The sequence below is a fragment of the Sorex araneus genome, chromosome 1 (assembly GCF_027595985.1).
Source record: "Sorex araneus isolate mSorAra2 chromosome 1, mSorAra2.pri, whole genome shotgun sequence".
Classification (NCBI taxonomy): Eukaryota; Metazoa; Chordata; class Mammalia; order Eulipotyphla; family Soricidae; genus Sorex; species Sorex araneus.
The window spans coordinates 240,114,036-240,138,335 of NC_073302.1; the positions used below are offsets into that span (position 1 = coordinate 240,114,036).

General features: G+C 39.8%; 1 protein-coding gene across 3 annotated transcripts in view; it reads right to left on the reverse strand.

The window, feature by feature from the left end:
• Positions 1–24,300, reverse strand: part of MTUS2 (microtubule associated scaffold protein 2) — a 645,452-nt gene that overhangs the window by 350,638 nt on the left and 270,514 nt on the right. The gene's annotated exons all lie outside the window — the stretch shown is intronic.

Here is a 24,300-nt window from a genome sequence, read left to right on the forward strand (position 1 = left end):
TACTGCAGGCTAGGACCTTCAGAGAACCAAAAGAGGAGACCTGGCAGCAGGCAGATGAGCTGAGAACATTTAATCCTATTTGTTAAAAGAATATCAAGAAAGGTATAAAGTGCTTAGGAAGCAGAACAGAACACAAACACCTGCAGTCGCAAGTTGCCCTAGAATTGTAAAACTAAGGTACACATTAAAAGCTATCATACAATGGGCAAAGGTCAATTGTGGAAATAGTAGTAATGAATCCAGTATGTATGGGAAGAGAATAGACAATGTCTGATGAAAACAAACCTTTGACTTTGATGACAAACCAAGGTTATGAGAGTGGGGTGGGTAGGGCATTTGCCTTGCATGCGGCCAACCCAAGTTTGATTCCCAGCATCCCTTATGGCCCCCCAAGCACCGCCAGGGGTAATTCCTGAGGGAGAGCCAGGAGTAACCCCTGAGCATCACTGGGTGTGACCCAAAAGCAAAAAAAAAATCATAAATATTAGCACTATTATAAAAAATGTAACTTAAGATATAATTAAATAATAGAAATAATAAAAGAGCTGGAGTGACAGTACAGCAGATAGGTGATAATATTGGGTGCCTTACATGGGGCTGACCTGAGTTCAATCTCCAGGAGCTCATATGGTCCCTGAGCCCCTCTAGGAGCAATTCCTGAGCACCAGGAGTAAGATCTGAGCACTGCTGGGATTTGATCCTCTCATGACCTCCTAAGTATCACTGGGTCTCTCCCTGAAGGCCCCAAATCACTGCCGGGGTGACCCTGGAGCTCTCGACCAACACAATGCTGGCAGAGCATTCAGGAACCCTGAATTGCACCTTGCTGGCTACAATTTGAGTTGTGCTGCTCAGAACTGCATCACTGACAAGAGTTCAGGATTTAGCTGATGCAGTAGGAAGCTTTAATAATCCATTCATTTTTCAGAACAGTAATACGGGACTCAGTGAAGTCCTTCTTCAAGTGACCTTGGGTTTTATCTTTTTGTTTGGCTCTACCTGCTTGTCTTAGAATTAGGTTGTGACTAATGCTAAACTCAGGAGAAAGCATGCTATGTGCAGACCCGCTGGGTAGGCACTCATGAAAAAGCAGTCATTATGAGGAAAAATGCTAAGAGGGAAAAAGGCATTATGCAAAGCACTGAGGTCTGCACTGCGCCCTGCAGATGGCTCAGCAGGCGACTTAAAACCTCTGCTGCTGGGCTGCTTGTGCTTCTGCCACACCAAAAACCTTGTTCCTGGTTGATAAAGAGGGAGGCACTTTGGAGTTTCCCAGGCACTGTGCAACAGCTCCTTCCAGCCCTGCTCTCACGCTGGGTCCTGAAATCCCACAGCAACCACTGCCAGGAGGAAACCCCCACCTGAAACTGACTAGAGACACCCCCAAGTGAAACTTAGAACAGCCATAGAGCCCAGAGCTCCTCACAAGGCTCTCCTTCTCTCCCCTCTATACTCCCAGTAAAAACAACAAAGGGAAAAACAACAAGGTGGGAAAGAGCGCTGAGATGTAAAAATAATAATAACAAAAAGACCAAAAAAACCACCCAGAAATAGAAAAGTAAATAAAAATTAAAATGCACTGTTGAATCCAACTGGGAATCCAAACTGACTATAAGAATTTATTAAGAGTGACTGACTTAATCTTTTTTCAGAAAAAGAGTTATTCAGGGATCCGGAAATTTATTTTCTTCAAGGAACAAACAGAAAACATTTTCCCATCACCACACACACACACACCAATTAACCAATCTATTACCATCCCTCTGTATCTTTCAGGCACCCACCTCAGATGTAGAGGGCGATAAGGTACTGCCACTTAGAGACATGCTGCTCTGCAATATAGCTTCTGAATTAACTGGCACTTCTACATTCTTTGTTTCTGTTTTTGAGCCACCTACAGTGGTGCTTGGGGATAATTCGGGCTAGTACTCAGGCGATCATATGCAGTGCTGGGATTGAATAGGGATCACCCACATGCAAGGCAAGTGCTTGACCCTTATATTATCTCTCCCTCCAAACTTGAACTTTTTCTTCCTATTATTTTGGGTCAAATTCAGCTGTGATTAGGGATTAAGCCTGACTTTGTGCTCCGGGATCACTTCTAAAAGTGCCCTCTGGAGCATGTGGAGTGCCAGCGATTGAACACAGGATGACTGTAAGGCAAGTGCCTTAACTGATATGCTATCTCCCCAGCCCCAGCTTGAACTTTTTTTTATGCACCAAGAAGCAAACCTCCTTGGACTTAACCAATACTGAACTCAAACTACAATTTTTCAATACATAAAAAAATTAAACCTGGGGGTGTCATCAACTTTAAGAGTCCGCTAGAACAAAATCATAAGGGAGTTGCTGAATTAAAAATAGAATAGTTCGGACCCTCTGTGCCTAAAGACTTTGATTCCAGAGACCTAACACATTCGGGCATCCAGCACAACTTCTTATAGCAATGCACTGGGACTGTGAACTGGGCTACAACTCCGTGCTGCCTGGGGGTGGGTCTTTCCTCCCCACCCTGTCTCCCTGCACAGAAAATGGCGGCGGCAGCAGCATCTACATGGCAGGAGCCATCTTCTAAGACTCCTAACCCAGAGGTATACGATTTTTACACTTGAGGCTCCTAGGGACTCATGGGAAGTGGGTATAACCAGCACGGCCTCGGCCCAGATAAATTCGGAGCTGCTGAGAGTGAAACGGACCCTCTGCGCCTAAAGACTTTGATTCCAAAGTCTTCTTACAGCAATGCACTGGGACTGTGAGCTGGACTATGCAATTTCTGGCAGAATTTTCCCTGGACTTTATACAGAAATCCCAAACCGACTTAACATCTATAATTGTCAGCAATGTGAAACGGTTTCTTTTTAACAGGTCTGACTTGGGGGGGAAACTCCAAATAATAACAGTGAGTTTTTGTTGAAATATTGAAGGTTATTAAAGTAGCAGCCATTTCTCTGGACTGTGAACTAAGCAACAGCCCCACGCCGGCCGAGGAGAGGAAATATCCCTCTTTCCTGGTTGTTTCCCATTTTCAGGGAGAAACGCGGCATGGTGTCCACCATACTATGAGGTGCGGGAAGGGGGATGAGGGAAAAAAAAGGAAAAGGAAAAAGGAAAAAAAAAGAGTTATGTACTTGGAGCAGTGGGGCTACATATCTCTTCATTCTCAGCAATGGAAAACTAATTATCAAATGCTTCCTTGGTAGTAGGGCTGTCTTTCTTGGGAGGAATCTCCAACAACAATAGTGAGTTTTGTGTTGAAATATGGAACGTAATCAAGGTAAAGAGAAAATGAAGTGAAATTCATCAGTTATACAGTTGGGGTTTGGGGAGCGGGGGGTATACTGGGGTTTTTGGTGGTGGAATATGGGCACTGGTGAAAGAATGAATGTTTAAATATTGTATAACGGAGACATAAACCTGAGACCTTTGTAACTTTCCACATGGTGATTCAATAAAAATTTAAAAAAAAAACAAAAACATAGTAATTCAACAGTGAATTAGCATGCTTTCCCTTAATCACAGGAATTATCATGTTGCCTAAATTCCCCAGAGTCAAATCATCCATTGCCCTAAAACACCTGAAAGTGGTGGTGAACATTCAATAATTAATATGTTTAAGTTTCTGACACATACAAATAGTCTTCACAAAATGGGATTCTATACCTCCAGTTAAAGAAACAACTATCATTTACTATAAATTAAAACAGAGCTTGCAAGTATTGGAATTCATTAAGACCTCTGCTTCTCCATTAACTTGCTAATTTGGCCTGTTCTTAAACTTGAATATCATCTCAGAGTATTATGCAACAGAATGCTACTGTGCTATCCAATTAAAGATTGCAGATAATAATATTGAAAAGACTCATTCCATCCAGTAATCGGAAACTAGAAAATACTTTGCAGTTACATATTTGGCAGTATTGTCTGTTCACTTTCTATGGTAACAGCTTTTTGTTTAGTTTTCTTTATCTTCAAAGAGTCACAGAGACAGCATTGGAGGCTGTTACCCATAAAGCCCCTCAACAGCCTTGCCATCCAGTCTTTGCAGGCTAGATCGTAACTGGAACAGGAGCAAAGGTTTTACTTTAGCTGAGTGACAACTTCTGAGGACATTCATTTGACATACTTATTCAGAACAATCAGATACACAAGACTCCACCAAATGGTCTGGGCCCTGCCACTTTTGTTAAAATCCTGAAAACTGGGTAACTCTAGTGACTTCAATCCCTGACACTGTCAAACAGCTCATGACCCATCAGCCAACTGGACTATCGTTCAATGTGAGCATCCCAAGATTCAGGGCTGTGGAGCCCAAGGCACCCTCACAGTGTTCAGGGGGACCATTCTGAGTGATTCTTGTGGATGATGTGGTAATGAGAATTGACCCTGGATTGGCCGTATAAAAGCATACACCCTAACCTCTAGACTATTTCCCCAGCTCCTAAGATGCAATTCTTATAGAAATTATTTTTAGAGACTAAAATATTCTATAGTTTATATGAAATTTTTTAAAACATAGAATAGTCTAAATATTAAAACACAAAAGTAAAGTTAAGAGGGTGGGGGTTGGGTGGAAAGACAACGACTTTTATAATTAGCTGAATTTTTAAAAATCTTCCAGTATCAGACACTAGAGGAAGAGTCCTTGGAACAAATGGTGACAGACTGTCATCTCTAGCATTGCCATCTGCTGTTCATCAATTTGCTCGAGCGGGCACCAGTAATGTCTCCATTGTGAGACTTGTTATCTTTTTTTTTTAGATTTCTATTTCTTTATTTTTTAAATTTTTTTAAAAAGTGTTTTTATTTAATTTAATTAATTTACTTATTTTATTTATTTTATTTATTTTATTAAATCACCATGTGGAAAGTTACATTTTCCAGGCTTATGTCTCAGTTATACACTGCTCGAACACCCATCCCTTCACCAGTGCCCATATTCCACCACCAAAAACCCCAGTATACTTCCCTCCCCCCAACCCCGCCAGCGTAGCTGATAAATTTCACTTCATTTTCTCTTTACCTTGATTACATTCCATATTTCAACACAATATTCACTATTGCTATTGGAGTTTCCCCTCAAAAAAACAGCCCTGCTGACAAGGAAGCATTTGATAGTTTTCCATTGCTGAGAATGAAGAGATATGAAGTCATGCAGCCTATTTTTTTGGCACATCGAATATGCCACAGGTAGCTTGCCAGGCTCTGCCGTATGGGTGGATACTCTCGGTAGCTTGTTGGGCTCTCCAAGAGGGATGGTGGAATCAAACCCAGGTCAGCCGCATGCAAGGCAAATGCCCTACCTGCTGTGCTATCGCTCCAGTCAATAAGTACATAAATTATATTAAAATTGAAAATAGTTATGCTTCAAGAAAGTGGTATAAAATGCTAATAATGGGAGAAAATACTTGTGATTTATATATCTTTCTAGGCTCATTTATATATAATAGATATATACATATGTATAAGAACGATTACTACTCAACAAATTTAAGTCAGATCACCAAATTTCAAAATGAGCAAATAATCTGAGTAGATATTTCTTCAAAGAAAAGTCACCAAGAGTATGCAAATTAAAACCACAAAAAGATACCATTTTACTCACTAGAATAGCTATAATAAAAAGGGACAAACTTAAAGGTACAGACAATAAGAAAATTTCCTCAAATCTTCCCTACCTAGGTTCAATTCCTGACACTTCACATGGTCCCCTGTGCACTGCCAGGATTGATCCCTGCGGTGGCAAGGATATGGAGCAATGGGAGACTTTCAATGGTGGTGGGGATACAAAATGGAGCAATCATCTTGGAAAACACTCTATTAGCTTTCCTAAAGGTTAAGAAAAGAGGTGCCATGTGAAGAAAACAATTTTCTTTCTAATTATATCTCCCCCAAACCCATTGCCCTCTCCTCCCACCCTCCTTCAAAACCCAAGTGAAGCAACACTTAAAATTCCTTGCACTACCAGGATGACTCGGGAGATTTCCAGCACTGCAGGAACAGAGCAGCACTGCATCCTTGGGCCCTCACATTGAACCACTGACCTGTTAGTTAAGAATCATCAGGAGTGGCTCCTTGGGATCCCTAAGAGATCCTTGAAAAGCCCAAAGAAAACAAAAAACAGAACCCTAAGTCTACACACAAAGAATTTGCACATAAACACTGACAGTGGTCTTAGTCACAATGGCCAAAAGTTAGAAATAATGAAAATGTATGTCAACTTATGAAAATATTATTAAAATGTGGAATGTCAATGTGCTAGAATATTTTTCAACTACAAAAAGGAATGAAACATTTATACATGCTACACTACAAATGCATCATGAAAAAAAAAAATCACAGTGGGCTTATCCCATTCAGTATCCAGCCTGTGTCAGGGCTTCTTCCCGGAGCCTTGATTCTAACCAGACCCCAGAAAGGCCAGTTTTCATCCTTGATCTGTGGGGGATGCAAGTGATGCACACCACTTACACCCCAAGCTGCAACGTTCCAGGCACCCTCTGCTGATTCCATTCAGGTATCCAGCCCATGTCAGGGCTCCTTCCTGGCCGCGAGTTATTCTCCCCCCCTCCATATCCCATACAATCATAAGTTACCCTCTTAGTGGGAACTTTCACCAGGTTAGCTAACCACTAGAAACATATTAGCCAATAACTCATTAAGCACACCTCAATTAATACTGCATCATAAGCAGAACAGTAACAGTGAGAGTGAAGAGCTAAGCCACATAGCTCACAATGGTAAAGCAACACAGAACCCCACCCAGCTTACTTATTGAAGAGGCTAGTCCAGAAGACCCCAACAGCAATGAAGTGCTAGATAACCTCTCTGACAAGGAATTTAGAAGGGAGCTACTGAGGATGCTTAGGGAGCTAAAAGAAACAATGTAAAGCAATGTCAGTAAAATACAATAGGATTTGAAGGTAGAAATGTGGAAAATGCAAACAAAATTACAAACGGAAATGTCAAACCTGAAAAAACTGGTTGGTGAATTAAAAAAACTCAGTGGAAGGCCTCAGCAACAGAGTAACAGCTACTGAGGACAGAATCAGTGAGCTCAAAGATGAAGTCCAGGGGGCTGGAGTGATAGCACAGTGGGTAGGGCATTTGCCTTGACATGGCCGACCCAGGTTCGATTCCCAGCATCCCATATGGTCCCCCAGCACTGCCAGGAGTAATTCCTGAGTGTAGACCAGGAGTAACCCCTGCGTATCCTGGGTGTGACCCAAAAAGAAAAAAAAAGATGAAGTCGAGACTCTAGAAAACAACAGAAAATGGAAAAGAGACTCACAATCTGGGAACAGATGGCAAGAGAAGATCGTGATGAAGCCAAGAGGAGTAATATAAGAATTATTGGAGTCCCAGAGGGACAGGAAGAAAATCCTGATGAAGAAGAAACTGTCAAAGACATCATTGCCACAATGTTCCCAGAGCTGAAGAAAACATGTGAGCACATTCAGGAGGCCCGAAAGGTATCAGCTAGAAGAAATCTAAATAAAAACACCCCAAGATACATCCTGATCAAAATGACCAAAACCTTATAAAGAGACAAAATCCTGAAATCAGGCTTCCCTGCACTGCGCGGACCTGCGAGAAACTGCCCCCCAAGTCGGCTTTCTTCCGGCTTGGGCTCCTCTGCATCTTCCTCCACTTTGCCGCCGCTGTCAATCAAGCCCAGCGCTCCCCATCTCACGCATCTTGACCAGGTAAAGACCGACCAGGAAACACTTCCCGGCGCTGCACGGACCTGCGACAAACTGTGTCCCCGCCAGGAAGATACTGGGGGCGTGGCCTGTATCTCAGTGAGCGTGGTCTCAAAGTGGGCATGGCCTCCTGTGGCCGCTAACGCAGCCGCAGATATTATCTCCACAGATATTATCTTTGACCTTAGCACAATAGGTATTGTCTATTTCTTTGAAAATCACTTTAATCATCTCAACCACCTATGCAAAATACCTATTAGCTTAGTCTAACTTTATAAAACCTATCAGTGAATAAGGGAAGCTTAGCACAAACAGAGCCACTCCTTCCCACAACAAGAGGGAACAGGAATAAAGAACTACAAAGCTCAGACTCTACACTTCCATATCAAGATGAAGAAGCAGCAAAAATTCCCTCCACCAAGAGAGGGAGAAGAAAAGATTCCAGAAACATCATCAGGGGCTACTCACATCTACGACCTCTCAGATAAACAATTCAGAGAGGAAATCTGGAGGAAAGTCGACCTACTACAAGCAACCATGGAACAGACATGCAATAAGTTAAGGGAGGAGATGAACGAAACACTGCAACGGTCTACCAAGAAAATGCAAGAAGAAATGAGAGCAGAAATTTCAAACCTACGAACGGAAGTCACACAAATAAAGGAATCGGTAGATGAACTAAAAATCTCACTAGATGGCCTCAACAGTACAATGACTACAGCCGAAGACAGAATCAGCGACCTAGAAGATGAGCTACAGAAAGCTTATAGACAACAACAAGTCATGGCCCAAGACCTCAAAATGGCTATAGAAAGAATCAGAGCCCTGGGGGATGACTTCAAGAGGAACAACATTAGAATCATTGGAGTACCAGAACCACAGGGAAGTAACCCCACTGAAAAAAACAGTCAAAGACATCATTGCTAAGAAATTCCCAGAGCTGGAGAAGACAGGCATCCAGATAAAAGGAGTCCGAAGAGTACCAGCAAAAAGTGACCCAAATAAAAAGACTCTAAGGCATATCATAGTCAGAATGACGGATGCTATGGATAGAGACACAATTCTGCAAGCAGCAAGGTCAAAGAAGGAAATCACATACAAAGGAGCACCCCTCAGATTTACAGCAGACCTGTCAGAGGAAACCCTCCGAGCCCGAAGACAATGGTGGGACATAGTGAAAAAACTCAACGAAATGAATGCCTCACCAAGGATACTTTATCTGGCTAAACTCTCACTCAAACTCGAGGGAACCATACACTATTTCTTGGACAAACAACAGCTCAGGAACTTCACAGACTCAAAACCAAACTTGAAAGAAGGTCTAAAGGGGCTACTGTGAGACAACTAGGAGCTCCATAAGAACAACAAATCCCACAGAAAGATGACACAAAATCCCATCACAATAATCTCTCTCAATGTCAACGGCCTAAATGAACCTATCAAGAGACACAGAGTGGCAAAATGGATCCAGAAATTAAACCCAGCATTCTGTTGCCTGCAAGAAACTCACCTGAACAAACAGATTAAACATAGACTCAAAGTCAAAGGATGGAAAACAATCCTGCAAGCAAACAACCCCCGTAAAAAAGCTGGAGTGGCCATCCTAATATCCGACAACATAGATTTCAGGTTGAAAAAGATTAAAAGGGACAGCAAAGGTCATTTTCTGTTTATCAAGGGATATGTACAACAGGAAGAAATCACACTCTTAAACATATATGCACCTAATGAGCGACCAGCTAAACACTTAAAACAACTCCTAACAGACTTCAAAGAGAACATCACTAACAGCACAATAGTAGTCGGAGACTTCAATACGGCCTTATCGCCTCTAGATAGATCGACAAGAACAAAATTCAACAAGGAAACACTGACTCTGAAAGAAGAAATTGAAGAGAGAGGCCTAATAGACCTATACAAGGCCTTACACCCCAAAAAGAAAGAATACACATTCTTTTCCAGTGCACATGGAACATTTTCTAAAATAGACCATGTACTGGGCCCCAGAACATACCTCAATAGAATCAGAAAAATAGAAATTGTATCAACTTTTCAGACCACGATGCGCTGAAGATAGAAGCTAACCACTCACCGAAATCAAACACATGGAAATTAAACAATTCAATATTGAACAATGAGTGGGTCAAGAAGGAAATCAAGGAAGAAATCAAAAAATACTTAGAAACAAATGAGAATGAAGACACGAGCTGCCAAAACCTATGGGACGCAGCTAAAGCCGTGTTAAAGGGAAAATTTATAGCTCTCCAAGCATTCCTCAGGAAGGAAGAAAGAGCCCACATAGACAGCTTGACTTCACGACTCAAGACCTTAGAAAAGGACCAGAAAAAGGAACCCAAACCAGATCAAAGGAAAGAAATAATAAAAATTAGAGCAGAAATTAATGACATGGAAACCAAAAAGACAATCCAAAAGATCAATGAAACAAAGAGCTGGTTCTTTGAGAAAATAAATAAGATTGATAAACCGCTAGCAAGACTCACAAAGAAAGAAAGAGAGAGAACCCTAATAAATCGAATCAGAAATGAAAAGGGGGGCATCATAACAGAAACCAGTGAGATTCAAAAGATCATTAGAGACTACTTCAAAAGTCTATATGCCACAAAACAGGAGAACCTAAAAGAAATGGATGGATTCCTCGATTGCTACAATCTCCCAAGACAGAACAAAGAAGACTTGGAATACCTGAATAAACCCATCAATGTAAAGGAAATTTAAACTGTAATCAAAAACCTCCCCAAAAACAAAAGCCCAGGCCCAGATGGTTTCACTGGCTAATTCTTCCAAACATTTAAAGAAGATCCGTTGCCTGTTTTCCTCAAACTTTTCCAGGAAATTGAAAAAACAGGAACTCTCCCAAACAGTTTCTATGAAGCACACATCTCCCTAATACCAAAAGCAAACAAAGACACCACTAAGACAGAAAATTACAGACCAATATCCCTGATGAACACCAATGCGAAGATCCCCAACAAAATACTAGCAAATAGGATCCAACAACTCATCAAAAAGATCATGCATCACGACCAAGTCAGATTTATCCCGGGGATGCAAGGATGGTTTAACATTCGGAAATCAATCAACATAATCCATCATATCAACAAAAGTAAAGATAAAAACCATATGATCATATCAATAGATGCAGAGAAAGCATTTCACAAGATCCAACATCCATTCATGATGAAAACCCTCGCCAAAATGGGGTTTGGAGGAACTTTCCTCAAGATAGTCGAAGCCATCTATCACAAGCCTACGGCAAGCATTATCCTCAATGGGGAAAAACTAAGGGCCTTTCCTCTGAGATCAGGCACAAGACAAGGATGCCCACTCTCACCACTCCTCTTCAATATAGTACTGGAAGTACTTGCGATAGCTATTAGACAAGAAAAAGAGATTAAGGGCATCCAGATAGGAAAGGAAGAAATCAAACACTCACTATTTGCAGACGACATGATACTATATCTAGAGAAGCCTAAAGCCTCTACTAAGAAACTCTTAGAAACAATAGACTTATACAGTAAAGTTGCACGCTACAAAATCAATACCCAAAAATTCATGGCCTTCATATATGCAAACAATGAGGTAGAGGAAAGGGACATGAAAAAAGCAATCCCATTCACAATCGTGCCCCAGAAAATCAAGTACCTCAGAATCAGCTTAACCAAGGAAGTAAAAGACCTCTACAAAGAAAACTATAAAACGCTACTCCATGAAATAAAAGAGGACATGAGGAAATGGAAACATATACCCTGCTCGTGGATAGGGAGAATCAATGTTGTCAAAATGGCAATACTCCCCAAAGCATTATACAGATTCAATGCGATCCCTATAAGGATACCCATGACATTCTTCAAAGAAATGGATCAAGCAATCCTAAAATTCATATGGAACAACAAACGTCCAAGGATAGCTAAAACAATTCTTGGGAAAAAGTCTATGAGAGGCATCACCCTCCCCAACCTCAAACTTTACTACAAAGCAGTAACAATTAAAACAGCATGGTACTGGAACAAAGGCAGAGCCGTAGACCAATGGAACAGGGTGGAATATCCCTACACACAACCCCAAATGTATGATCATCTAATCTTTGATAAGGGAGCAAGAGATGTGAAGTGGAGCAAGGAAAGCCTCTTTAACAAATGGTGCTGGCACAACTGGACAACCACATGCAAAAAAATGGGCTTAGATCTTGACCTGACACCATGCACAAAAGTCAGATCAAAATGGATTAAAGACCTCAACATTAGACCACAAACCATAAGGTACATTGAAGGCAAGGTCGGCAAAACCCTCCACGATATTGAAGATAAAGGTATCTTCAAAGGAGACACGGAACTAAGCAATCTAGTAAAAACAGAGATCAACAAAAGGGACTACATTAAACTAAAAAGCTTCTGCACTGCAAAAGATACAGTGACCAGAATCCAAAGACTATCCACAGAATGGGAAAGGATATTTACACAATCCCCATCAGATAAGGGGTTGATATCAATGGTATATAAAGCACTGGTTGAACTCTACAAGAAGAAAACATCCAACCCCATCAAAAAATGGGGCGAAGAAATGAACAGTAACTTTACCAAGGAAGAAATACGAATGGCCAAAAGGCACATGAAAAGTGCTCTACATCACTAATCATCAGAGAGATGCAGATCAAAACAACCATGAGATACCACCTCACACCACAGAGACTAGCACACATCCAAAAGAACAAAAGCAACCGCTGTTGGAGAGGATGTGGGGAGAAAGGGACCCTTCTACACTGCTGGTGGGAATGCCGACTGTTTCAGCCCTTCTGGAAAATAATATGGACGATTCTTAAAAAATTCGATATCGAGCTCCCATTTGACCCAGCAATACCGCTGCTGGGAATATATCCCAGAGAGGCAAAAAAGTCTAGTCGAAACGACATCTACACTTATATGTTCATCGCAGCACTGTTTACAATACCCAGAATCTGGAAAAAACTCGAATGCCCTAGCATTTATAGCTAGGGACTATAATTTTATAGCTCTACAAGCACTCTTAAGGAACGAGGAGTGATTCCACATAAACAACCTAACCTCACAGCTTAAGAGTTTGGAGAATCACCAACAAAAGGAGACCAAGTCAAACAGGAGGAAGGAAATAATAAAACTCAGAGCAGAAATTAATGAGATGGAAACCAAAAAACCAATCTGAAAGATCAATGAAACAAAGAGCTGGTTCTTTGAGAAAATAAACAAGATCGATAAAACTTTAGCAAGACTCACAAAAAAAAGGAGAGAGAAAACCCTAAGGATGACTGGTTGAGGAAACTTTGGTACATCTATACAATGGAATACTATGCAGCTGTTAGAAAAAAGAAAATCATGAATTTTGCATATAAGTGGATCGGCATGGAAAGTTTCATGCTGAGTGAAATGAGTCAGAAAGAGAGAAACAGACATAGAAAGATTCCACTCATATGTGGTATATAGAATAACAGAGTGGGAGACTAACACCCAAGAATTGTAGAAATAAGTACCAAGAAGTTGACTCCATGGTTTGGAGGCTGGCCTCACATTCTGGTTAAAGGGCAACTCAGAGAAGAGATCACCAACTATAATGTAGTCAAAGGCCATGCGGGGGAAGGGTGTTTCGGGCTGAATGAGGACTAGAGACTGAGCACAGTGGCCACTCAACACCTTTATTGCAAACCACAACAGCTAATTAGAGAGAGAGAACAGAAGGGAATGCCCTGCCACAGTGGCAGGGTGGGTTGGGGGGAGATGGGATTGGGGAGGGTGGGAGGGATGCTGGGTTTACTGGTGGTGGAGAATGGGCACTGGTGAAGGGATGGGGTCCCGAACTTTGTATGAGGGAAGCATAAGCACAACAGTGTATAAATCTGTAATTGTACCCTCACAGTGATTCACTAATTGAAAATAAATAAATTTAAAAAAATCCTGAAATCAGCAAGATCAAAGAAAGAAATTTCCTATAAAGGAGCATCCTTGAAATTCACAGCCGACTTGTCTGATGAAACCCTCACGGCCCCAAAACAGTGGTGAGATATAGTGGAAAAAACTCAATGAAATAAATGCCTCACGAAAAATTCTTTACCCAGCTAGACTCTCATTCATAACAGAAGGAACAACACACAGTTTCACAGAAACTTCGTAGACTGAAAACCATGCTTATAAGAACTACTGAATGGGCTACTTTAAGACAAGACAGGCCCTCAGTACACCAAATTTCAGCAGAAAAATTGGACAAAACCCCATAACAGTAATCTCTCTCAACATCAATGGTCTAAATGCACCAATTAAAAGACACAGAGTGGCAGGATAGATTAGAAAATTAACCCAGCATCCTGCTGCCTGGAAGAAATACATCTCAACAGTCAGAGCAAACACAGCTCAAAGTCAAAGGCTGGAAAACAATTCTACTGGTGAACAACTCCCATAAAAAATCTGGGGTAGCCATCCTAGTATCAGACCACATTGATTTCAAACTGAAGAAGAGACAGGGAAGGTAATTTCTTATAGATAAAGGGATCTGTACAACAGGAAGAACTAACAATACTAAACATACATGCACCTAATGAGGAACCAGCAGAGTACTTAAAACAACTACTCACAGACTTGAAGAAAGACACCGATAGCAACACAATACTAATGGGAGACTTCAACTCCACTTTATCACCTCTTGGTAGATCAACCAGACTTAAGCTTAGCCAGGACATACTTTATCTGAGAGAAGAAATGCAAGAAAGGGACTTAGTAGGCATATATAAGACACTTCATCTTCAAAATGCTGAATATACATTCTTCTCAAATGTGCATGGAACATTCTCCAAGATAGACCACATGCTGAGCAACAAAACATACCTCCATAAAATTAAGAAGATAGTGACTGTATCAACAATCTTCTCAGACCATGATGCACTGAAATTAGAAAAAAATCACACACAAAAACAGAAAACTAACTCAAACACCTGGATATTAAACAGCTTATTATTGGACAATGAGTGGCTTAGAAAGGAAATCAAAGAGAAAATCAAAAGATTCCTGGAAATGAATGAAAATGAGAACATGAGTTACCAAAACTTATGGGACACAGAAAAAGCTGTGTTAAGGGGAAATTTTATAGCTCTACAAGCACTCCTAGGGAACGAGGAGTGATTCCACATAAACAACCTAACCTCACAGCTTAAGAGTTTGGAGAATGACCAACAAAAGGAGACCAAGCCAAACAAGAGGAAGGAAATAATAAAACTCAGAGCAGAAATTAATGAGATGGAAACCAAAAAACCAATCTGAAAGATCAATGAAACAAAGAGCTGGTTCTTTGAGAAAATAAACAAGATTGATAAAACTTTAGCAAGACTCACAAAAAAAAAAGGAGAGAGAAAACCCTAATAAACCTAATCAGAAATGAAAAGGGGACATTACAACAGAAACTACAGAAATTCAAAGGATCTTCAGAGATTACTTTGAGAATCTTTATGCCACAAAACACAAAAACCTTGAGGAAATGGATAAATTCCTAGATTCCTATAGCCTCCCAAGGTTGAACCAAGAAGACCTGGAATACCTGGAATATGGTAATAAAAAGTCTCCCCAAGCACGAAAGTCCTGGCCCAGAAGGATTCACTAGTGAATTCTTCCAAACCTTTAAAGAGGACTTAATCCAAATCCTCTTTAAGCTTTTCCAGGAAATTGAAGTATCAAAAACACTTCTAAACAGTTTCTATGAAGCAAATGTCACCCTGATACCAAAAGCAGACAAAGATATCACAAAGAAAGAGAATTACAGACCTATATGCCTGATGAACACAAACACAAAGATCCTCAACAAAATATTAGCAAATAGAATCCAACGACTCATCAAAAAGTTCATACGCCATGACAAGTAGGATCCAACCCAGGGATGCAAGGATGGTTTAACATTCGCAAGTCAATCAACATAATTCATCAAATCAATAAAAGAAATAATAAAAACCATATGATCATATCGATAGATGCAGAGAATGCATTTGACAAGATACAGCACCGGTTAATGACAAAAACTCTCAGCAAAAATGGTCATTGAAGGAACTTTCCTCAATATAGTCAAAGACATATACCACAAGCCCACGGCAAGTATCATTCTCAATGGGAAAAAACTAAAAGCCTTCCCGCTAAGATCGGGCACAAGACAAGGTTGCCTGCTTTCACCACTCCTATTCAATATAGTACTGGAAGTCCTGGCTATAGCAGTTAAACAAAAAAGATATAAGGGCATACAGATATGCCTATCCCAGGAAAGAAAGAGGTCATGCTATCACTATTTGCAGACGATATGATACTATACTTAGAAAACCCTAAAGAATCTATAGAAAAGCTCCTAGAAACAACAGGTCAATATAGTAAAGTGGCAGGCTACAAAATCAACAACCAAAAGTCCATGGCTTTCTTACATACAAATAATGAAGAGAAGAAAGAGACATTAAAAAAACAATCCCATCTCTGTGGTGGGAGATGATATCTCATTGTTGCTTTGATTTGCATCTCCCTGATGACTAGTGATGTGGAGCATTTTTTCATGTGCCTTTTGTCCATTTGTATTTCTTTTTTGAGGAAACTTCTGTTCATTTCTTCTCCCCATTTTTTGATGGGTTTGGAGGTTTTTTCTTATACAATTCTACAAGTGTCTTGTATATCCTGGATATTAATTCCTTATCAAATGGGTATTGGGTAAATATTCTTTCCCATTCTGTGGGCTCTTTCTGTATTTTGGTCTCTGGTTCTTTTGAAGTGCAGAAGCTTCTTAGTTTGATGTAGTCCCATTTATTTATGTTTGCTTCCAGTTGCAAGGTCAGTGCTGTTTCGTCCTTAAAGATGCTTTTAGCTTCAATGTCATGGAGAGTTCTGCCTACATCTTCCTCTATGAACCTTATAGATACATGTCTTATATTGAGGTCTTTAAACCACTTTGATCTGACTTTTGTGCCTGGCCTCTGATAGATGTCAGAGTTCATTCTTTTCCATGTAGCTATCCAGTTTTCCCAGCACCACTTGTTGAAGAGGCTTTCCTTGTTCCACTTTGCATTTCTTGCTCCTTTGTCAAAGACTTTTGAGGGTCTGTGACAGGATATTCAACTCTGTTCCATTGGTCTGCAGGTCTGTTTTTATCCCAATACCATGCTGTTTTAATTACTACTGCTTTGTAGTAGAGTTTGAAGTTGGGGAAGGTGATGCCACCCAGATCCTTTTCTCCAAGGATTGCTTTAGCTATTTGTGGGGGTTTATTGTTACATATAAATTTCAGGAGTGTTTTGTCTATTTCTTTGAAAAATGTCATGAGTATCCTGATAGGGACTGCATTAAATTTGTATAGTGCTTTGGGCAGTATTGCCATTTTGATAATGTTAATTCTCCCTATTCATGAGCAGTGGATGTGTCTCCATTTCCTAGTGTCTTTTATTTCTTGAAGTAGTGTTTTGTAATTTTCCTTATATAGGTCCTTCAACTCTTTGGTTAAGCTGATTCCAAGGTACTTGATTTTCTGAGGTACTTTTGTGAACGGGATTGTTTTTTTAATGTCTCTTTCTTCTCTTTCATTATTTGTATATAAGAAAGCGATGGCCTTTTGGGTGTTGATTTTGTAGCCTGCCACTTTACTATATCGGCTTATTGTTTCTAGGAGCTTTTCTGTAGAGTCTTTAGGGTTTTCCAAGTATAGTATCATATCATCTGGCACACATTCAAAACAACAAAAGCAACCAGTACTGGCGTGGATGTGGGGGAAAAGGGACGCTTCTTCACTGTTGGTGGGAATGCCGACTGGTCCAGCCTTTCTGGAAAACAATATGGACAGTCCTTCAAAAACTAGAAATTGAGCTTCCACAGGACCCCGCAATACCACTTCTGGGAATATATCCTGAGGATGCAAAAGAGCACAGTAGAAATGACATCTGTATATATATATTCATATTATACATATGAATATATATATATATTCATTGCAGCACTGTTCACAATAGCCAAAATCTGAAAACAAACCGAGTGCCCTAAAACAGATGACTGGTTAAAGAAAGAAACTTTGGTACATCTACACAATGGAATACTATGCAGCTGTTAGGAGAGATGAAGTCATGAAATTTGCTTATAAATGGATAGACATAGAGAGTATCATGCTAAGTGAAATGAGTCAGATAGAGAGGGAGAGACATAGAAGGACTGCATTCATTTGTGGAGTATAGAATAACATCACATGAGGCTGACACCCAAGGACAGTAGATACAAGGGCAGAGGGATTGCCCAATATCTGGAAGACTGCTTAATGGGCAGAGGGGAAAAGGCAGATGGAATAGAGAAAGAATCACTAAGAAAATGATGGCTGGAGAAATCAGTAGGGATGGGAGGTGTGTGCCGAAAGTAGATAATGGATCAAACATGATGACCTCTCCGTGTCTGTGTTGCAAGCCATAATGCCCAAAAGTATAGACAGAGTATGGAGATTTTGTCTGCCTTGGAGACAGGGGGAGGGTTGGAAAGGGCAGGTATACCGCAGATATTGGTGGTGGGGAATATGCACTGGTGGAGGGATGGGTGTTTGATCATTGTGTTATTGCATCTTGTAACTATCTCACAGTGATTCAATAAAATTTTTTAAAAAGAGAAAACACCTATGATGACAACTAAATTTTTAAAAATCATAGTGAAGTACAGGAAATAAGGAAAACCAGACACACCAGGTCACACAGGATCCCATTATAGGTAATGTCTTGAGTAGGTAAATCTGCTGAATCTGGGACTGGGGGCTGGGGTTGGGAAGAGCAGGAATGCCTAAAAGTGAATAGAGGACATACTTATTTCTTGAAGTAATAAAAAATGGTCTCTTGGGGCTGGAGCAATAGCACAGTGGGTAGGACGTTTGTCTTGCACGAGGCCAATCCGGGTTCGATTCCCAGCATCGCATATGGTCCTCTGAGCACTGCCAGGAGTAATTCCTGACTGTAGAGCCAGGAGTAATCCCTGTGCATCACCAGTGTGACCCAAAAAGGAAAAAAATGGTCTCTTTTAAAAATTTTAATTGTTTTTATTAAATCAACATGTTTTACAAAGTTATTTATATTTGAGTTTTAGGCATACAATGTTCTAACACCAATCCTATCACCAGTGTGACCTTCCCTCCACCAATGGTCCAAGGTTCCCTCCTATCTCTCATTCTGTGTCATTGGAGGGCAGGTATTTCTAAAGTTTAGTTATTATAGTTTGGTTTTCCTGTTTGCAGTGTTGTTGACTCTGTGGTTCAGGCACCTACATAAACCTCAACATCATAGATGTGCTAGGGCTCCCCAGTCCATGTCCCTGTTACCTCCCACCTACCTCTTCCCCTTTCAATTTCTTTTCTTCCATATCCTTCTTATTTATTTTATCTGGAATTCAGAGTAATCTAGGTATATATACCCCTCCTTTGGATACCTTGCATTCTCTTCTCATGTGGTTCAACCCCTTTGGAAAAACAGTATGGAAATTTCTCAGAAAAGTAAGAACAGATCTTCCATAGGAACCAGCAATTCTACTCTGGTATCTATCCCAAAGAAACAAAAGCATATATATAAAAGGACATATCACTATCACTATCATCCCGTTGATCATCAATTTGCTCAAGCAGACCCGGTAACGTCTTTATTCATCCTAGCCCTGAGATTTTAGCAGCCTCTTTACTTGTCCTTCCCAAGCATGCCACATTAGAGGCTCTTTCAGGGTCAGGAGAATGAAACCCATCATTGTTACTGTATTTGCCATATGAATACACCACGGGGAGCTTGCAGGCTCTCCTGTGCAGGCAGTAAGCTCTCGGTAGCTTGCCAGATTCTCCAAGACAGAGAACTAGGCTATAAGATGTCACGTGGTCGCAAAGAGGTTTTATAGTCTCTGGATGTTGGCATACACCATTATTCATTGCAGCACTTAGCACAATAGCTAAAAGGTTGATTCAACTTGGATGCCTAATGAAGATGTGGCATATATATATATATAGGCATATATAGCGAAATACTATGCATCTGCAAGGGCTAATGAAATAATGCTATTCACTGGAACTTGGGTGGAACTGTAGGATATCATATTAAGCAAAGTCCATCAGAAAAAGTATAAATACCATATGATCTTATCTTTTTAAATATCCTAAAATTGGTGGTGGTGATGGTTGCAAAAGTCCATGAATATACTACATTGAACTCTATCATTTAAAAGGTGAACTGAGAAATCAGAGATGTAGTTCAACAGTAGAGCATTGTGTGTGTGGTGTGGTGTGCATATGTGCGTGTGTGTATATATATTAGAGAGAGAGAGAAAGATCCCCAGTTTCCATCCCCAGCAACATTTAAAAAGATAAATATAAATGGAATGAAGTATCAGTGAAAATGGAACATATGAAAGGACTGGAAGCAACTATTGTTGAAGGGCATACAGTGAAAAAGTAACCCTAAATACACAGGTGGTGGGAATATTGACTGGCTCAGCCTTTATAGAAAAGAGAATGGAGATAACTCAAGTAAAGAATAGAGCTTTCACATGACCCAACAATTCTACCTCTTGCATCTATCCTCCTCTTCAAATGCAGAAATGTTACTTTGAAAAGATATCTGTACACCAATGTTCATTTCGGCACTTAGTACAATAACCAGGATATGAAAAAAAACAAGAGTCCAACAAAAGATGAATGGTTAAAAAGTTCCAATGATACACACACAGAGTGGAGTATTATGCTCCTGTTAGAAAAAATGAAATCACACTGGTCACTTGTCTATGGATGGAACTGGAAGGTATAATTTTAGGTGAAGTCAGAGGAAGGAGAAATACCAGGTGACCTCACTCTTCCATGGTATGCAGAAAAAGAACATAGGGAACAAACAATATTAAATGGATAATTAACCCTTGGCCCTGAATTAAAGAACTGAGAACAGTAAGTAAGGAGAAAGTACAAGTTGAGGGGGCAGGGAAGATGGAGAGAAATGGAAGTAACAGGGGACAGTGGTGGAGGATCTTGGGCATTTGGGTAGTGGTGGTGAGGTAACAGTGCATTGGTAAGGCCGAAATATCAAAACATTGTATATATGTGATCTAAAATATAAAAAAATAAATTATTTTCTCAAAATAAACGGGCTAGAGAGATAGTGTAGCAGGTAGGGTGCCTCCCTTGCATGCAACAGACACAGGCTTGATCCTGGACACCCTATGTGGTCCTTTGAGCTCAGGTAAGAGTGATTTCTGAGCACTGAGCCAGGAGTAAGTCCTGAACACCACCGGATGTAGTCTCAAAAGCAAATAAGTAAGCAAAATACATAAAAGGATAAACAAAGACTGTCTCTCAGTAACAAGCTAATGCTAATAGAGGAATGACTATTTTCTGTCTCTTGTATTTCCACTTTCAAGAGTATGCGAGAGACACAGAATTTGGTCTCAGTAATGTGTATGTCCTCTACAAGCCACTTCAAGGGTGTCAGTGCGATAGTAAAGTAGTAAGGTGCTTGCCTGCAATGAGGCTGACTTGGATTCGATCTCTAGCATCTCAGATGGTCCCCTGAGCCCCTCAAGGAGTAATCGCTGAGCACAGAGCCAGAGTAAGCCCTTAACATCACCATATACACCCCCCCAAAAAAAAACCCAAACAAGCAAAACACTCTAGTCATCAGTGGGAATAAATCTTATACAACAGATCAAAGCACCTGAAAAATAAGTAAAAACATACTGCTTACTTTTTACATATAATGGAAACTTAACAAATGAAAATATTTTTTTAAACTAGAATCAGACACTTAAATGTTAAAGGAAGCAACGAAGTAGACTGATATCTTTTCTCTTTATCAAGACTTTGTAGTCTGGCAAGATTTTGTCAAAACAAAGATAACTTATTTTTGGACAACAAAAGAGAGTTTCTACTAATGAATGTTTAAAAGATGTGTTGCTCTTATAATATAATATATTTCCTTTTGGAAGAGAAATCCCTTGAAGATTGAAAATCTTCACACTTTTACAAAACTTGAAAATATTTGTCTTCAACTTTGCTCCTGTTATATTGATGTGCCTTTAAATAAGACTCTAAAGCTAAAGATTTTAATAAACTACAATAAGATTATAGTGCTTTAAAGGTTCAATGTTCTATGAAGATCTCACCATCATCATTCAGTATTCTTGATAACCCAGGCAATAAAACTGATATTTTAAGAAAGTAAATGTATATAATCCAATCAGGTCTACATTCAAAGACACCTGCCATTGGCCAGACACTTTACAAGGTACTGTGAGAAACTAGGAAACAAAGGCAGGTCATCAAATAAGCTTTAATTTACAGGAGCAGAAGCCTTTGTTCATAAATAACCACAGTCCAAGAGAAAGAACAGAGCAAAAACCAAAATAGAGGCAAAACCAGAGATCTAATGAACTAAAGGTAGAAAGAATTCTCAAATATATGGGGGGAAATGGATCTTGAATATAAATTATGACTCCTTTTAATTTTATATTAGAAATTTTTTCTGATATATTTGCATGTACATATAAGTAAACACATCTGTGTGTCCATATATTCTGGAATATTTATGCTGGAATTGTATAATTTGGACCACTATTTTAATCTTATAGCAATTCCTTTTAATTTTTTAAAAATTTTATTAAATATACATGATTTACAAAGTTACTGATAGTTGTAGTTTTGTTTTAGGCATACAATAATTAAACAACAATTCCTCCACCTGTATTCCTAGATGCCCTCCCCATCCCAACCCCCAGTCCACTCCACCTGTCAACCTCACAAGCACATTACAAAGTTATTGCAATTATTCTCAAGTACTTTCCTAGTTTTTTCTTTCACAGATGTATTGAGATTTAGCTTGCTTTGTTCAAACTGAGAAGCAGTTCTCACCTTGCTTAGAAATTTTAATAAACATCAAAACTTTTATCAAGTTCTCTTAAGTTTTGGAACAAAGAAAGATTTTAATATTAGCACTATAACTTCATCTCACAAGAAAATGAAGACATAATTAAACAAAGTGAGTACAGTGGTTCATTTCAGAATTGTACTGGTTATCCAGTGCATAATTTCAGGACAGATTCAAACTCCATGGATCCCATTTCCTCATATGAAAAATGAGACACAACCACTTACATTATGATAGAGAAATTATGGTAGAGAAATCACATCTAACGTGTATCATATACTTGGAATTCAGTAAATGCCCAATAAATGATAGATACTGCTCTTATTTCTATTATTAATGCCTCTTTTGATTGCAGAAATCACCTCCCCACCCTGATGATTAGTGATGTAGAGCATTTTCTCATGTGCCTTTTAACCATTCAGATTTCTTCTTTGAGAAAGTTTCTGTTCATTTCATTACCCCATTTTTTGATGAGGTTGGATGTTTTCTTTTTGTGGAGTTCAACCAGTGCCTTGATATCAACCCCTTATTGAATGGGTATTGGGTGAATATCCTTTCCCATTATGTAGACTGTCTTTGTATTTTGGTCACTGTTACTTTTGCAGTGCAGAAGCTTCTTAGTTTAAGATAGTCCCATTGGTTTATCTCTGTTTTCACTTGCTGGCCAGTGGCATGTCATCTTTGAAGATACTGTTATCTTCAACATAGTGGAGGGTTTTGCAGACCTTATTTTCAATGTACCTTAAGGATTCTGGTCTGATGTTGAGGTCTTTAATCAATTTTGATCTGACTTTTGTACATGGTGTAAGGTAGAGATCTGAGCCCATTGTTTTGCATGGAGCTGTCCAGTTTTGCCAGCACAATTTGTTAAACATGCTTTCCTTGCTCCACTTCACATTTCTTGCTCCCTTATCAAAGATTAGATGGTCATATATTTGGAGGGTTGTGTCAGAATATTCAACCCTGGGGCTGGAGCAATAACAGAGCGGGTAGGGCGTTTGCCTTGCACGCAGCCCAACCCGGGTTCGATTCCCAGCATCCCATATGGTCCCCCAGCACCGCCAGGAGTGATTCCTGAGTAATTGAGCCAGGAGTAACCCCTGTGCATGGCTGGGTGTGACCCAAAAAAACAAAAACAAAAAAAAACCAAAAACAAACAGAATATTCAACCCAGTTCCATTGGTCTGCAGCTCTGCCTTTGTTCCCGTACCATACTGTTTTAATTATTACCGCTTAGTAGTAAGTTTGAGTTTGAGGAAGTTGATTCTCCCATTTATTTTTCCCAGGAATTGCTTTAGCTATTCGTGGGGGCTTATTGTTCCATATGAATTTCAGGAGTGTTTTCCCCATTTCTTTAAGAATGCCATGGGTATCCTTATAGGGATCGCATTGAATTTGTACAGTGCTTTGGGGAGTATTGCCATTTTGACAATGTTAACTCTTCCAATCCATGAGCAGAGGATATCTTTCCATTTCCTTGTGTCCTCTTTTATTTCCTGAAGTAGCGTTTTGTAGTTTTCTTTGTACAAGTCCTTTACCTCCTTAGTTAAGCTGATTCCGAGGTATTTGATTTTTTGAGGCACAATTGTGAACGGGATTGCTTTTTTCATGTCGCTTTCTTCTCTCTCATTATTTGTGTATAGGAAAGCCATGGACTTTTGGGTATTGATTTTATATCCTGCAACTTTA